We start from the raw sequence: 18,489 nt of genomic DNA, 5'->3' as shown, positions 1-18,489 counted from the left end.
TTATTTTCAAATTATCTGTTTGTTTTCAACTTATTATCTTCATAGTTGTCAAGAACCTTTCGGTGACTGAGTTGGCATCGCTAGTTTAATTTGTCAATTTCTCGGCTGGTTAGGTACTCATCACACAAGCAACATTTTAAGCTCACTGTGGTGGTAGAAAAAGATTTTCAAATATTGTCAGGTTATTCGTAACCGGGAATGTGTCTTCCTTAAAAAAATAGATCCGTTATCAAAACGGTACCAAGCTAATGGATAAATATAAACAAAACCGTTGTTTGGACAAAAAAATAGCGGGAAACATATTTTATGGAAAGGGAAATAATGGAAATGATTTTATAATAAAAACTTCAAATAATTTAGCACTCAGGATGGGTTGTTTCAGAGAATTTGAACAATTCATCAAATTTAAAAGTTAATTTTAAAGTTCTGTGAAGGTTCAATTTAAGTTCTGTTATTATTTAAGTTTTGTGAAACATCTGGTTAATAACGATATAATAATAGAACTTCAATATCAGCTTTGAAATTTGATGAATTGTTAAAACAAACCGTATTACGTTACGTAATTAAATGCAAAATATCAATTTTTTGAAAAACTTTCAATTGAAAAATTTTAATATTTTCACGAATTCGTAAACTAGCGTGATGTAAAATCATATTATCAATAACAAATAAAAACATTAAATGTGTTATTTTTTGCTTTGTTTGCCTTTTGTTTTGCACTGAGAGGAATTGAAAACAAATCAAATTTTGATTAAAATCTGTATTATATTCGATGTATTGACCGTCAAACAACCGACAACGCTTATAAACCAACAAAGTCGATGAATTTGTATTTCGTACATTATTGACTGTTTTTTACAATTTTTTTAATAACAGAAAAGTTAACAACCATATTATTGACAGCTTAGTTCTTAGGTTCTGCTTTAACTCGACCGTTTGGCATTTCATCTGGCTGGAAATTTGTTTGTACGTACCTTTTCCGGTTTCAAAAATCTTCTACATCCACTAATATAATCATTCAAGCAAGCCTTACTTTGACTAGATGGCTAGCTTCTACTATGTGACTAACTTTGACTAGATGGTCCACTGTTTATTATTATTCTAGTAAACCTTATTTTGACTCACTTTACTAGGTGTATAAACGTAACTGGAGTATTAAATGATATGGCACCAGTTTTTTGAATAAAGTTTGAAAACAGGATAAATTGTCATTGAGATGGTGACGTTTCTTTGGAAAAAATTGATAATGTTCCTTATTTAAAGTTTAAAAAAAAAATACTTTAAACTATGTAATGGTTTATAATTAAGTAGGTTAATACTTACAAATCTTGTGATTTCATAGGAAATTTTGGTTTTGATTTATTAAATAAGAGAAAATTAGAAACATACTTTTTTGGACGCGAGGTCTACTGTTCACAGAACTACTAGTAATTATAAATTTTATTAAAATTGGTATAATTATTCTACCAGCATAACAAATATTTTGTAACAATTCAAAAACAAAATGTGATACAAAATAATAATCTAGTTATCTAATAATCTATTAATCTAGTTATCTAATAATCTATTAATCTAGTTATCTAAGTATAAATAAATTTAACCGGACATCGAAAAACCTTTTTCTACGCAATTAATTATGATGGCAGAGTATGCAATAATGATTATTTTTGGAACTACCAAAAAAATAGGTTTTCTAAAATTATTGAATTACATTTTTAATGCATTTAGTGAGTTTATATTGGTCGAAAATTCAGTTCAAAAAGGACGTAAATAAAAAATATTGCATTATGAAAGCCAGTCATATATTATCTTTATTTTTTGTGCAATGTCAACGTTAACATTCACGCCAGGTTTGCTCCTTCCTTTCCCCAATAATTCCGTCTACACAGCATCCCCAAACTTGACATACGATTTGAGGGAATTTTTCCTGGGGACCTCCTATGTGGAGTTGATATAATTTTTTTTTCAAATATGTGCATTCTGAGCTATGGAGTTTGAAGTATCCATTTAACATGGCACCATATTGATAACGCCACGTACGAGAATATATCAATAAAATTGTACATCTCACCACGGACCCTAATCAATCTTAGACAAGTTCGACATTTTACCTTAGACATATTCGAAATTTCACCTTAGACATGTTGGACATTTTACCTTAGACATATTCGAAATTTCACCTTAGACATGTTCGACATTTGACTTTAGACATGTTCGGCATTTCACCTTAGACATGTTCGAAATTTATTATTTTTGTAAAAGATACGATGATGATATTTTTTGTATATGGACTGGTATTTAATAATCAACAATTTAAATTTTTCCCATTACCTTGGAAATTAGAAAATAAAATGTGTCATAACTTTTTAGGATTTGAGTATTTCTATTGTCAAAAAAAAGAATTTAACGTCAAAGCGTCAGCTACACTACTCGCTTCGACGCTTCGACGAAGTCCTCGACGAAGTTAGCCGAAGTTCGAAGTGCGTACCCACACAATCGTGCAACTTCGCGAGTAACTCAGTCCAGTCCTATAGCGTTAGCTACACTACTCGCTTCGACACTTCGACGAAGTCCTCGACGAAGTTAGCCGAAGTTCGAAGTGCGTGCCCACACTCGTGCAACTTCGCGAGTAACTCAGTCCAGTCCTTTGACTCGGGCGCATTTACCGACAACAATCGGAAGTCGGGCGAAGCGAAGCGAAGTTGCCCGAAGCGAAGTGAAGTTCGTGCCCACACTATCGTATTCGGTCAACTTCGATCAACTTCGCGAGTAGTGTAGCTGGGCTTTAAAAAACACGTTTGTAAAGATATTGTTCAAATTGTCCATTTCTTCAAACTTTTTGACTGTTTTTTGCCTTCAGGGCGAATTGATATAAATAGATACTGACATTATAAAAGAGACAAGCCACCGATGTAATTCTCAATCAAATAAAAACTGATAATCCTGTGCTATAACCTGGCCGACAGTTTGTGTGTTGAACTTTGTACAATCGATTTAATAGATAAAAAAAACCATTCCACACGAAGGTAAAAAACCACGTTTGAGAGGAACGAAAAAAACACGATAGTGAATCATAAACTTTTGTTGTTCGAGTTCTTGTTGCAGATTTGTATTATAAAGGCTTGCGAAGCTATTGTCGGGTTGATATAAACTGGGTGTATTGTATGACGATAAATGCATAGTCTATATAACGTTTGCATTAAGTATTTATTGTACTGATTTATTTTTAATTTTAATGAAAAACTTGATTTGTATACACACTGCTCATTTATCTAAGCGCACAACAGACGCGGATAGTGCAGATAGCCACTGCCACCCAACGGTGGTTATGGTTGTAGATAGTCTTTGGTGTCACATCGAAAGTAAGAGAGTTTGGTGGGGCGGCTGAGCGTGGGTGGGAGTCGGTGACGAAAATGTGCTTTGTTATGGGAAGACCACAAATGCTTCAGATTATTTCAGAATGGGCCCGCCGACTATGTCGGTGAGTCTCGATGGTTCCAGAAAGTTCATAAAGGTTCTCGAATGCTCTAGAAGGTTCTGAAAGGTAAAAGTTCAAAAAGGGGTTTTAAGGTTATAAACTGAGTGGCGGAGTGTTTCGGTGATTCTAGAAGGTTCCGGAATGTTCTAGAATGCTCTTGAAAGTTCTGAAAGGAGCCAAAACAACGCGTGGCGAGGTACAGCTAGTTTAACAAAAGTTAAGCTTCTTCAGTGCTAAAATATTAATTGAATAAAATAATATACAGATACAGATAATATGTATTATTAAACATTTACGAGTACCTAAATTTCTGTTGACGGTGCGTGGGTGCGTGATTTGTAAAAATGATTAAAATTAAAAGTATTTTTTCTCCTCTTTTAATTATTTGTTTTGCTCAATAATTTACAACATATTACACAAAATAAATTTGTAGAAAATAATGTTTAGGTACGTATAAAATGTAAAACAAAAGTAAGTAAAAGGAACCCACTAATGCACTGCCTGCGTGCGGGTAACATAACCAAAAGATAACAATAAAATGAGAAAAACAGAAATTTATTTTAAATTTTAAAAGCAAGTTATAATGTAAATGTCATTTTAATTTAAAATAAATGGAACTGTTACGTATACATCATATCAGATAAGTGATATGTACGTAATAAATTAATTTTATTTTTATATGTTTTTATTTTGTTTAAATGTTTGACTAATGCGATAGATGTCGTAGTTTTCTGACATTTGAAAGGCAAATTTCTTGTTTTGAAAGGCTTACTTCGGCTTCAAAAAGCCTACAATTATAGTATCCCGTGATTTTTCACGGTTCTGCGCGATTACATACTTATAATAAAAAAGAATTGCACAACAGTAGCAGTAGATTTATTTAAAAGAGATATATATTATTTTATTTTAATTATTGGGTGGTAAATTTGGTTTGTACTTTCATCCTTCGAGTGACGAAAGAGCATTATTTTCAGTAAACTAGGCAAAGTTTGTAGAATTCAATGAATCTTCGTACCCAATCCTTTGACGCCAGTAAAATCCTTTCGTTATTTGAGCCTCATTCGCAGGATAGTATAAAAGCAGCACTGGCTCTTTTCCTATCACATATATCTAATGAACAACAGAAAAAGTTAACTATTTGGTCTGCTTTTATTAACCGAAAAAAACGCTAGGCTCATTTTTTGTTCGCTCGCAAAGGCGGTTTCATGCTTCTTGACCTCGCCAATGAAAATTTAGTAGTACCTCGATTGTTGGATATGAAAAAAATATGTAAAGAACTAATTAGCTGCCATGAATTCCATTCCCTATTTTATGACGAATTCACAAAGTGGTGGAAAAGTTTTTTTCTGTTATTTTTTTGTCACGTAATATGTTGAAAATTTTTGTACGAAAGTAAGTCGGATGTTTAATTAATATTTTTTTAAATCTCTCCCAAACAATTTCAACAATAGCCGTGTTTTAATATTTATTCAGTCTCAAAACCATACTGACATCCCACGACTTTTAATTCGATTGTCGAATTCGCGGTATCATTGCTACATGCCTTTACAAAACAATAGAGAAATAAAATATGGTTGTTGTTTATTTGGAACAATAAGATTTTAATCGTGTATAATAACACAAGCCAGATTCATCACTTAACTTAAAAATGGTGACCGGATAACTCATAAAAATGACAAATCAACACACCTTTAAAAAAAGTTTTAAAGTCATGAAAAGTGATAAACTGAACTAAACAAAAACTAGGTTAAAGATGTTAGGTTTATGCTTAACCTTTTTTTCATCGCTTTTAATGACATAATATCAACTTTTTGTTGAATTTTCACTGTGTTGAGTAATCTTGGAAACCTCTAAAATATACCGGTATATATACCGATCGGTGGCTGAGTTGACATCGCGTTTGAGCCTCACCCAGGCGTAGTGTGTTCAATCCCTCGGCTAGCTAAGTCCTCCATCACAACACAAGCAAAATTTTCCGTTTTCTGTGGTGGTAGTAGAGATTTGTTTGTTTGATTTGTTTGTCTTTCTTAAAAAAATACCAATTTAATTCCTTTTGTCGATTCGCGCAGCTCTCGGAAAAAAGTCTCATATATGTGCCAATAATACATTAAATATTGGTTAGCTAAAAGTAAAGCGACGCAACAAATGTTGCGTCGATTGTAAGAACATTTTTCAGCTAGAAAATTAATTTCAATCGTGAGGTTTCATGGACCCATTTAATTGTCAAAAAAATAAGACAAAACACCGTAATGTAAGTTCTATCATTTTTAGGTGATCATGTAAGGGTCCCTTCAATTTGATTAAACGGTTACTAATCGGGACCGCTAAAATTCTGTCTTTTGAAAATGGGGGCTAATCGATGATTTTTTGATGGTCAATCAAATGTGACAGGCAAGTCAACATCCCAACCTATAAATAAATCAATGTCAAGTTCATTCTTCATATAAGTAACACAATAAACATGAATCATAAATAAACACTTTGTATAATCCGCACTGAAAAATATTGATATTGAATTAGTGTCCATTCCTTAGGCTTTGTTTGCGTGATCGATTTCCAAATATTATCTTAAATATCTCAAATCCAGTTCAACTTCATCAATCATTATATTACTTCTAATTCCATTTATAATGTGACATACCGGGATTATGTATGTGGGTATTACGTCCAGCCTTGAATGTCGTGTACAAAGTCATTAATAAACAAATGGCCCTACAATCCTTGACACTTTTGAACTTAATTTGAATATTGATGTCTATGTAATAATAGTAGTTGTGTGTGCAATTAAACCCCGCAGTGTATTGTTGTGATTTGTGTGAGAAAATATGAGACGTGATAAAGGCAAAGCGTCGTACTCAACTGCTCACAGAAATAACAGGGAGAAATAAGTATTGCTAATTTATAAAGAATCTCTTAAAATTATTGGTAATTCGTTTTAAATTGGCATTATTTCATGACGAAATGCAAAAATATCCGTACTTCATCCTTCATCATTTATTAAAAGTTTATCAAGGAACCTGTTAGTTCATTTGTAATTCCTGCAATCTGATTTTGAAGAGATTCTTAAAAAAATAGTAATACTCATTTTTCTCCATGGGTGCTCGTGCAATGCCACTTCAACCCCTGGGGTCTTTTGAGATTTTGTCTTTTAAAGCAGATGAAAAAAAGAAAAGAAAATGCAAATTATATGAATAAAACGGAATTCTGTGATAACGATCGATACAAACGATTGCAAACTGTAAAAGTAGGTACCACTTTATATTTAAGAAGAAAAACAAATTATATATGTATATATATATATATATATAAACCTATTATACAGATTATACGTCACTTGATACTTTTTTAAAATTTCATATACCTAGAAGTAATTAAAAAAAAACCAATGACGGTCGGTGACTTTTTGTAATTTTAAATCAATGGTCAATTTTAAAATGTAATTATAATGTACGACGTTGCCAAATTCTAACATATATTCTAAATCATATATCTTACCGTAATACAACAATTGGATTACATATCTGCCCTGACGATGGATACTGTAACGCTGTCCGAAGCATTGGCTAAATAAGAAGTTGGCACAACACGGCATAATACCCCAGAAATAAATCAAATTGCAGAATCGTATTTTACACCATTTAATTTATTCATAACCTTGTAAACCTATGTCTTTTATTTGAAGATCTCGTTAACAACAGCTCATTATAATTGAAGACACGCCCCCATGAGCGGAATAATCGCTTATTGTAACTCATTAATTATTTATGTAAAGAGTTTGTAGAATGTTTTATATTAAATTTGTATTATCTCAAGGCTGAGCTTTGACACTGATGTAGCTAAAAATAATAACATGCTTATCACAAAATTTACCAATATTTTTGTATTTTTTTAATGTTGATATTTGTAAGGTTGGTAAAACTTGAGAATGATCATTGCAAGAATCAGAGTGTTTTCACAAAATTATTATAAAATAAAAATGTTGTTCGAGGAACGAACAAGGGTTGGGATAGCCGTATTTTAAAGGGCTATTTATTCCACACAGATAAAGCATGGATGAAGCCTATGGCTTATGACAGGCGAATGCAAAAACACAATTTGTAAGGTTAATTCACAGTCAGCTTACCGGGTGGCGAACGAAATCTGCATCTCGAGAATCATCTGTCAGCACTGGAACGGTGATCGTTGTACGGTAGCACTCGTTATTTTGAATAGGATTGGGATAACATACCTTTAAATCATAATTTCTCACACAGATCACGTTTCTGGACTGATATTGAAAATCAGCTTTAAAATAAGATTTGTTTTAAAAAGATTTTTTGACAGATGTTTACAATTAATTGATAATTAAATATATTTCAATTATTATTGAACTCGTAAACATTTTTTAACCTTTTGCCGTACCAAATAATACTTATAATCTCTTTTAAACGAATGTCAGAAAATGTAAGCTATCGTTCTAGTTCGCTAAAGTATGCTAATATCGGTTTGTTCCTGAATAAATTACTTAGTCTATGTCAACACCACCTATAGCTGGTGGCCATCTTTGAGGGTCTGATTTGCAGAAGCAAACACTTCCTAGTCTGAATAATTCATCTCGAGGGATGAGTAATACATTAATTGAGTCCGGAATGTGTAAAACGACTGTGTTATAAAGTGATAAGGGTAGCAATGTGTCCTGTCAGACAAGGGTTGCAAGTATGTAGTAGATTTGGGAATCTTGTAAAGAGACGCGAATGAAAAATGTGTGAGGTATTCTAGCAGCGTCTTTATTGAAGTAGGCGATTTACAGAGTCCAAATAGAGTAGCCAACAATGATGTCCTCAGTAATTAATGTGCATCACGATGGGATGCATGTTGTTCACATCACGGTGTAATGTAAATCCGTGGTCCATGATCACGGCGATGAAGTCGGTGTCTCGACACCGCATCGGCGGAGACCGGACTTTCTGACGACGAACGACGATGTTGTCAGTTGATGTGAAGGCCTTGAGTCTACCTGGTACTCCAGTGTGAATTAAGCCAGTAGTAAGTTGGACCTAGTTGGCCAATGGTTGAACCGCGGGCGAAGCCGGATACGCTGGTAAGTGTGGAACGTTGCGGGAGCGGGAAGCGCGGCGCGGAGCGTTGGCGGAGTGGCCGCCCGTCATCGGTTGGGCACTTGAACGAGATTCATCGACTGAGTACTAAAGATTGACTCTAGGTACCGCGATGTGGTATTAAAACAGTAGTCTCACGCGCACAAGTCTAGAACCTTTCACCATTATTCTATATAGGTAAATGTAGCGTACATTTGCCGTCTTACTCGTAGGTTCCAATGTGATGCGCGTTGCATATGTTGAATTTCTAAAATCTACTAGTAGCTGTCGTTTCAGTTAAAGAATACCCAATAGGTAATTGAGTGTGAATTAGGGTGATCAGGAGTTAGAAAAAGGGTATAGGGTGTGATAACTACCGACATACGCGACGGTTATTGGAAACCTTCATCCAATAGTATACTTAAAATAAATACAGATTTTCTTCAAGCTCAGCAAACTTATTTTGTGGCACCATTTTAATTAAAAATTAATAAAATACTTCGTTTTAACCACTTTTTAATAAAAGTGGTTAAAACGAAGTATTTTATTAATTTTTAATTTTTAAATAAATACAGATTTATACGATAAAGACGTTGATTTTTCGTACAATAAAACCCAAAGTCAGTAACATTCCCATTTAAAACCTATTGATGAACGTACTAAAAAGAATCGATTTTTGTTCAGTGGAATTAATTAGTGGTCTAAAATAGGTTCATTTTGTTATGTTTATGCTTTATTTACAAGTATGGTCTATTTCCTAAATATTTTTAATATGTATGTAATAACGCTTTACTCATTTAAAAACATATAATTTAGTTAGTATATTTGAAGTTTACAAATGTTTCTAGGTTTAAATGCCGATCAGTTGGAGCTAAAACGGTGATCATCTGTAAAGATAATTGAGTTTCGTAACGCTTCATTATGTAATGAGATGCAATATTAGATTTTCCAATAACCTATTTGTTGTTTAAATATATTATAATTTCCTAAAGTATCGCAAATATTATTTCTCCAAAACATTTAATTTACGCGGGATTCGAAAAAACAACACCGGCAATAAATTGTTTTTCAACATATTTCAAAACCAATTTCAGTTTAAAACCAGCAGCTCCGATTGACAGGGCAAAGGATTCGCGTCGTTCCATCATTCGTCGATCTGGAATATAAGAGTACCTATACAGGGGTACTTACTGATGACAGTTTGAGGACGGTTTACTTCAATTTGCACTTATAAAGGTTCACATACTTGACCCACAAATTCATGAGAGAATTACAACAGCTAGGGTGGTAATAAAATTTTCGTCACTGAACAAAAATAACACCTACCTCCGCCGCCACGTCGTCTTTAAAAGCGTTAGGCACCCATTTTCAAAGTTTATTTTGATTCCGGCTTAACGAAAAAAGATTTACTTGACTAAAAGACAATGATGGCACTTTGCTATATTTTCCTAATTTAAGGGTTTTTGCATTTGTGTCTTTATGGTTAAACTCTGCTTTAAGGTCCACTAAGCCTGAGCTATATTATGTTACAACCATTTGGTTTTTTTATGGGAATACCGCACCAGATTCCCAACTGTTACCAACTGTCTAGAGCCAGTTTATGGCATCCTCAATTGGGGTATGTTCGGGTAGGCTAAAGTTGATGTGGAGGGAAGGAGATACATTATATAATAAAACATGTTTCATTATTTTTTTGTCCCAATGATATCTTCACTGATATCTCCTGTGTTGAGGATTTCATTTTAATTTTATGGTGTGGATAATATGAAGAATTTATAAATAAATTAAATAGTGTTTTTCTAAAATAATAACAAATATATAACACGATGTTTTTAATGAAGTTAGGTGGTTTCGGTTTCAGTCTATATTTTGTGTCAGTATTTTTCTCTTTCTGATCTCCCTATGTTTAGTATCCAGATTTAAATGTAATAATATTTTTTTGAATTTTGAATAAGAGTGAGATTTTGTTGTAGAGATTAGTAGCATAGTACCTACATGATGCTTTTTGTGCAAAAAATGTTGTATTATTTTGCTTGTTGAGGATGAGTTAGAGGAATAAAAGTGGAAGAGGAAGGTGGGGAAGCACACGGCTATTCAGATATGGTCACCAAACACAATATTTGGTGGTCTTTGGCTAGTTTTTTACGACTTTCGTTTCTACGCCGATAAGCAGACAGTCAAGTAAAATTATCAATTTTTCGAATCGAAATGTGTTTAATTATTTTACAAGCAATAATTATTCGCCTGAAACACTCATCCACATTGAAAAATCTCCTGATAAAAGATACATGACGCCAACGGGACTCGAACCCGTGTCCCTTCGATTTACGGTCGACTGCTCTGACCACTGAGCTATGGCGGCTTATCTCTTATCCGCGAAATAATTCAATATATACTAGTGTTTCATTCAACAATTACTGCTTGTTACATTTTTTCACCTGAAAACAACCAACTTTATTATATATGAGAAAGGCATTGTAAGTGCTAACTCTCTCACTAGATGGCGTCGAGACAAATTGTCTACATTTTTAGGTGAAATACTAGATCCTTTATCAGGAGATTTTTCAATGTGGATGAGTGTTTCAGGCGAATAATTATTGCTTGTAAAATAATTGTTACTCTTTGTTCTATGCATAAAAAAATCTTGTCTTAAACATTAGTTTACTAAAAAAATAATAATTAATATTTGACAAGTTCTAGTATTTCACCTCAAAATGTAGACAATTTGTCTCGACGCCATCTAGTGAGAGAGTTAGCACTCGAGTCCCTTTGGCGTCATGTATCTTTTATCAGGAGATTTTTCAATGTGTATGAGTGTTTCAGGCGAATAATTATTGCTTGTAAAATAATTGTTACCCTTTGTGCTATGCATAAAAAAATCTTGTCTAAAACATTAGTTTACCAACAAAAATAATAAGAAATATGTTTGGCTGGCTATTATTTCTGGCACTCATAAAAAACATTAACGAATTTCGTTTTTTTAAAGAACTTCGTCAATTTTCATATTTGTAAAATGATTCAAAAATAATAAATTTGCTGAGAAACTCCCTTAAAGGACTAACAAATATAAAATAAGTTTTTTAAATAAGCCTTTTTGATTGTATTTTTACCCTGAAAGCTAATAACAACAATATTGTTTTCTTTATAACTCTCTTCGGCGAAAATACATTATTACAATAATGTGAGTTCTTAGAAGGGGAACAACATAATTTTTCCTTTGATATTATAAAGTGTTTCAAAATTAAAACCACTCCCAGTCAGACCTCTCATCGTTGAACAGAAAAACTGATAGAAGTTTGTTGTGGGCGTGTAAGTGTGCCAAGTAAACTACATTCCTTCTAGTTCTGATAAAATTGATGTAAAAATTCTTTCTTGAACAAATAATCAAGTTCACTAGCTTTTTTCAACTTTAACTTGGCATCTCCTCAACATGGCATCTCCCTCAAGGATGCCTTGAGAGAGATGGATGCCATGTGGAGGGTCTTTTTGAGGAGAGGAAGGAGTAATGAGATCCACGTTGAAGGAGGAGGAAAACACGAGGATGCCATGTGGAGGGTCTTTTTGAGGAGAGGAAGGAGTAATGAGATCCACGTTGAAGGAGGAGGAAAACACGAGGATGCCATGTGGAGGGTCTTTTTGAGGAGAGGAAGGAGTAATGAGATCCACGTTGAAGGAGGAGGAAAACACGAGGATGCCATGTGGAGGGTCTTTTTGAGGAGAGGAAGGAGTAATGAGATCCACGTTGAAGGAGGAGGAAAATACAGACGCCGGCAAATCGTTCTACAACCGATCTGTTGAACTCAAACGACCTGTTCTCATGTGACCAATGTCAACCGTGTGCAAATGTTGGTTGCTCGTTTGGTATGTTTCCCGGCTGCAGCGGTGCTGATCATTTATGCCAGTTCCTCGGAACATCTTCCATTGAAATACCTGTAGAAAAACAGCATTCCTACCTATGCTCTAAAGATTGCAATCCGTTTGTTAAGATAGGGGAATTTATCAAACGGACCGCTTGTTTCTGCTATGATTCCAGTTTTTTTTACAAGCACTTTGGGGCTCCAGACCTGAGGTGGCTGCCCGATATCTAGGAGTTGAAAGGTTTTTCGTAAATTGTCAATGATTGTTTTGATTCAAATCTGTTTCGATAGGTATAGGTACTTCTAGGGATTTTCTTTTCAGTTCCTCTCATATATTGCCTCATTTCGCCATTATAACAGGTTTTATGTTTGTCTGAATAATTCATTTCAAAATTAGAATACCCACGCGGAGATGATTATTTCTTGCTTCATTTCAGTATAATTATCAAATTTTACATGGTGTCCGGAAACTAGTAATACAAGTTGGAAACTGGTTAATATACATCACACAGAGAACCGCAATTTTTTCGATCTGAACATCTCAATATATACACATAAAAACTTTGTTCTGTTTTTTAAAAATAAAATTCTTCCCAGAAAATTGACTCCAAATGTGTTGCAGTTTCCCAGTTTCTCGCTTATTCCACTAGTTTCTGGACACCATGTAATAATACCATAATCTTTTCTATACGCCTCTTCACATGCTCGAGAGCGTAGAATAAAATAAAGAAGAACACAAGAAATGTTACGTGGGCGTGTTTCGCGGTTCAAAAGTCTGACCATTTAAATATAAAATTCAGAAATTCGGTCTCATAGTACAAATTCAATATGAAATAGAATGGCGAATACGATGTCAGTGGTGTAAAAGAGACAGATTGAGCCAAGTTGTTTAGCTGTCTCGTTGTAATAGATATTTCTATTTGAAGTGTGTATTATCTATTCAGTGCTTGAAAGTAATAGTCGTCGGTTTTTGGGACAGATTAAATATGCATTTAAAAACGTCATTGCCAAGTGAGGTTTAAACATTCGTTTCTTACTTATGTTACGTAGCCTCTGTTTGGCGTATTTTTTTTTCAAATTTGTAATTAGCGAATGTATATTTTTGACTTCTGTTGTCTTTGCAACTGTAGTCACAGATTTTGTTATTGTTATTCATAAAAATGAATGTAATTAATAATTACAACTTTTCAAAAAGACAGAACAATTTATTCTAGCTGATTAACAATTGAAGTTGGGAAAGGATATAAAATTTATCCCTATACACGGCTTGGTGTGAATCGATATTACGGCACTGAGTGACACCGTGGGTGGTAATCGCTGCACAAATGTCAGTCATATATTCGATATTAAACATACTGAGGGAGCATTTAACATTAACAGGCCCTCTTAACAGAGTGGTTTGTACAATTGTTGCAATGTCACTAGCGTAGGTATGTATTTCAAACTTTCAGACTGGGACAAGTAATTGGATGGAGGAATGCAGGAACATATTTTAAAGGGAGATGTATATATATTTGCGTCAACAGCAACGTTTGAAAATCAAAATGGTAGTTTTAAACGCCATTTGTGGTTCCACGCCATTTAGCAAAATTGAATGAAAAGTGTGACAAATGCGAATGTTTTATGTAATATTTAGAACAAAAACTAACAGTTTAACATAGTTTGTTCGAACACGTAAATAAATCATTCACAGTTATAAAAAAAGAATAGCTTTTAGTTATTGACTACGCTATGTAATTAAAAAATTACACAATTAAAGTGACCAAAAAAAAGGTTAATATAAAGTTTTCTGGTTATTTTCTAACACTAGCCTGGTATTTTTTTATTTCTGTAAGCATTACATGTTTTATGTAATACCTTTTGATGTTTCATGTTAAAATTTGGTTTTCACTACCCTCTTGTCCATTTTGAAGTATTAAAATCACATCGCGTTGCCTCAAGGGTACTTTAAACACGTACCGTTTGCCTTTCAAACTATTCCAATGCTTGCCGAATACGTCACGTATGTATGTTTGGCCATCTCGTTTTCCAAAGGGTTGATTTTCCCATTCTATTAAAGAAATGTGATTCCTATCACGTTCGAATCCATGCGTGAAAATTTATTGAGGTGAATCTTGTCATTGACCTAACCACGGTCACGCAAATGGCACACTAAAGTCGGCCTTAACGACGAATCCTGGCTTAAAGCAAAACCTCCTAGATCACAAGGCCGGGACACTCATTCAAATCAGCCTCCTAACTTGTATGTGATCCTCCAAAAAAATTTTGTTATAAAATTAACTTAAATATTCGAAGATGTTTTAATAAATAAGAATAAATTGAAAAAAATATTTAAAACGATTTTTTTACTAAAATCCCATACAAGTTAGGAGGCTGCTTTCAATGAGTGTCCCGGCCTTGTGATCTAGGAGGTTTTGCTTAAAGTGAGCTCGCTTCTTTAAAGTTATTGAAAAATTATGACCCAATATGATTCCAGATTTGCTATAAGAGGGTAGTAAAAAATATTCGAGGGGTAGTTTGATTTGCAAAATTCAGGGTTGAGTGAAAGGAAATATGGATTAGGAAGGAAAAATGAAAAATTTATAAGGTTTTAAACAATAAGTATAAGTTCTACAAAAAGCGCAATACCTCTACACGAAGATGTCGTCTCCCACCCGGCATGCCGCTTGAAGTCCCGAAAGCCCTTCTGGGCGGAAGGAGAGAGGCTCCTCCGACTACCTCTCACCCCAGAAGATAGGTGGAAACTTGAGTGGCAAACGGCCAACGTGGGAAATGCCCATCTCATACAGGACCCCACCGAGAGACAGCCTGGGTTCTCACTGCCTCGCAAAACCTGGTCCGCCATCAATAGGTTAAGGTGCTCCCATAGCCGCTGTGCCCACATGATGCACAGATGGGGCCTTAAAGAGTCGGCGATGTGTGAATGTGGTGCGGTGCAGACTACCGAACATGTTGTCAACGAATGCCCGCTCCATTCATTCCCCGGCGGGATTGATGAGGTCCACATGGCGACGCCTGAGGCCCTAAAATGGCTCGCAGATCTAGATGTCCCCCTCTGACCCCCCACCATACGAAAGAAGAAGAATAAGTTCTACAGTCACTGTCATAAAATTCAATTAAAAATTGAAAGTAAAGAAAATATTATTTAAATGGTGGAAAAATATGAAACAAATAATTTAACCACCAAAAATGTAACAATATTCTCATTTATCACTTTTAAATGTAAACGCGTTGTATTTTGTTAATTTTATTTGAATAAAATATTTATCCGTTAGTCAATTCAAATCGAAGTTCTAAATATTTTTTCAACACCAATGTTATTTTAGGACAAAATCAACAATGAAAATAATTCACACGGAATCCATTTGGTTGTTTATCCACGTGATTTGAAATACGGGAAAGGGTTTGCAATAATTTTTACAATCATTTTTCATCAGTAAATATACACCTACTTAATTTTCGCTGTTTACAATCTAGGAAAAATAATATTATTAGTTTTATGAGTTATATTGCAGTGTGATTTCATTCAAGGAAGAAATTTACAAAATACATGAAAATTGATGAATTATTGATTCCAATTTTGAATAAAATGTCATATTATCCGTAGGTACTTTATCGCTTGTCCGAATTCTTCAATCTGTTCCAAATTTGAAAAGATACTTACATAAATTCAAAGTAAAATTTGAGTTCATTGAGAACAATATTTTACGCAGGAATAACGAACGCGCATCACAGACAACCGTAATTAGTTTGATTAAATGTTAAATATATACTTATACAGGTAAGATATTTATTTATTACAATTGGAACAGTTGTTATTGGAATTCACACGAACCGAAAATCTAGTAGTTAAATGGAATGAAATTAACAAGTTTTTGCTAAATCTTATTTAATTGAGTGATATCAAAAACAAATATCAAGCACGTTAAATTATTTCAATCATTAATTTGAATAAACCAAAGCTGTTGTTTAGAACGTAAATAAATAATAATCAATAAACATAGTCGGGATGGAAGTACCAGTAACAGTATGTATTATTTGATGAGTAAATATTGTCGTGTGAAAACATTTGTATTACCAAGGCTTAGAGTGTGGTGGGTATACCCACACACGTATTTTCGAAATTCTCAATCAAACAAAGCTGCTTTTCTGTGTTGTGCTGAACATCTTAAATTTCAAGAGATAGGCAACTGAAACCAAGTTCTTAAGTCATACTTTGACTAAACAATAGATCTGTGAAGGTAACTGAATAATAAATTTAATCTTACATAATCAAATTAAATTTTAGCGATTTTTCGCTCAAACAGGCAGGTTCTTACTTTAAACATGTGAATAATTAATATTTACTCGGATAATACTAAATTCAAGGGTGTTTCTTTTTACGATACTTTTTAAATTACTTCCACATTGCTTGTGACATGATGTAAACTATTTTAAATACATTTTTTGTTGTTGTTATATTGACAAACTAATATGCTATATTTTCAAACATTATATGATAATGTGGGCCTTACTGGGTACTTTGCCGTGCTGAGGCTCTTTAAAATTTAATAAAAATAAAATCTAATTTAATTTGTAGAACTCCATTTTAATTTTAATTTTTAATTTTTTTATTTTTTTTAATTTTTTATTTTTTTTTTAATTTTTTTTTTAAATAAAAAAAAATAAAAAAAATAAAAAAATTTAAAAATCTCTCTATATAAATGAAAAAGTAATTGTTCGTTTGTTCAAAATCATAAATCTCCAAAAGTTCTACAAGATTGCATTGAAATTTTGACACAACGTTGCTTTCGAATACGCGTGTATTTTTTTCCATATAGATTAAATAGCTGTCGCCGTGACAGGTAATATGTTTTTTTTTTAAATAGTGCCATCTGTTAGATGTAAATACAATACGCGCTATTGTTTTTCTTTCTGCACAGACAGATTGAAGCTCGGAAATGCGTGGCGGGGAACAGCTTGTATGGAATAAAACTGAGATGAAATAAAATTAAATACAATAATAAAGGAGGTAAAGAAAAAAAATCAGTTGGTATCGGGAGGTAAGGGACGGGTTGAGGGGTTGTACGTTTACTCCGCAGAGTGACCAGTGATGACACGTGGAAGATTGTTTTGTTGTTTGGTTTTAAAGAAAAAAAATGATCAAGTCACCGAAGACCAAAATTTAATTGACATTTTTTACACCAAATAATGTCAGGAATCACAAGTTAAATACGTCACTCTATATTTCCTTTACACCTCATACATTCGCCCGCACCTGGAACACTGTACACCGATCTGGACTCCTTTATACCAAGCCCATATCGAAAGAATAGAAAGAATTAAAAAAATTTTAAACCCATAAATTATAAACTAAACTTACACTTCTCAAATTATACCGAATGTTTTAAATTTCATAATTTTAACTCCCTCCAAACACGACGTCTAATTTTTGATCAAATCTTATTATTTAAAATCCTAAATAATGGTCTGCACTCACCAGTACTTACCAATTTAATAAATCTTCATATTCTGTCTAGATCAACCCGATAATCTGATTTATTTTATTTACCCTCTTGTAGAACAAACATTCGAAAAAATTCCCCAATTCCTCGTATATGTACGCAATATAATACAAAATTTTACAGCATTGACATTTTTGGTAATAACCTAAAGAAATATCGATATGATGTAATGCGTACGATCGATTATTAATATAAGAGTATGGAATGTATCGGGAGCATCTCCTATCCTCTTCCTATTTTCCCCTTTCTCTCCCTTTCCTAGCACCAAATTAATTTTAAGATACTAAAACTTCATTTTTAATATACTTTAACATAAGAAACTTCTGTGGCTTGACTTCAGTTAACTTGTATATTTATATCTATAATTGTATATTATACAAAAGCTGTTTGTTTCTTACAAAATAAATAAATAAACAACCTGTTCAATGACGTGTATTTTGTATAAAGTACATTATATATAGTCCAGCTTAGATATAAAGTACAGGGTTTTCCAATAAGAGGTGTTATTTTGAAATTCAATCGTAAAAGATCAATGGTTTCGTTGCTTGTGTGGCACGTAGCGCCGTTTTGTTGAA

At 33.4% G+C, this 18,489-nt stretch overlaps 1 protein-coding gene and 1 non-coding gene across 2 annotated transcripts in view; one reads left to right on the top strand and one right to left on the bottom strand.

Moving 5' to 3' along the window:
* LOC149417296 (atrial natriuretic peptide receptor 1-like) overlaps positions 1-18,489 on the top strand; it is a 513,733-nt gene that overhangs the window by 65,421 nt on the left and 429,823 nt on the right. The gene's annotated exons all lie outside the window — the stretch shown is intronic.
* Positions 10,843-10,915, bottom strand: TRNAY-GUA (transfer RNA tyrosine (anticodon GUA)). Its single transcript has one exon. It is a non-coding gene; the product is annotated as a tRNA-Tyr (tRNA).

This window comes from Hesperophylax consimilis, chromosome 15 (genome assembly GCF_061612785.1).
Source record: "Hesperophylax consimilis isolate HC1 chromosome 15, BYU_Hcon_1.0, whole genome shotgun sequence".
Taxonomy (NCBI): Eukaryota; Metazoa; Arthropoda; class Insecta; order Trichoptera; family Limnephilidae; genus Hesperophylax; species Hesperophylax consimilis.
Note: the sequence above shows the minus strand (reverse complement) of the source record. Positions and strands in the feature narration are given on the sequence as shown.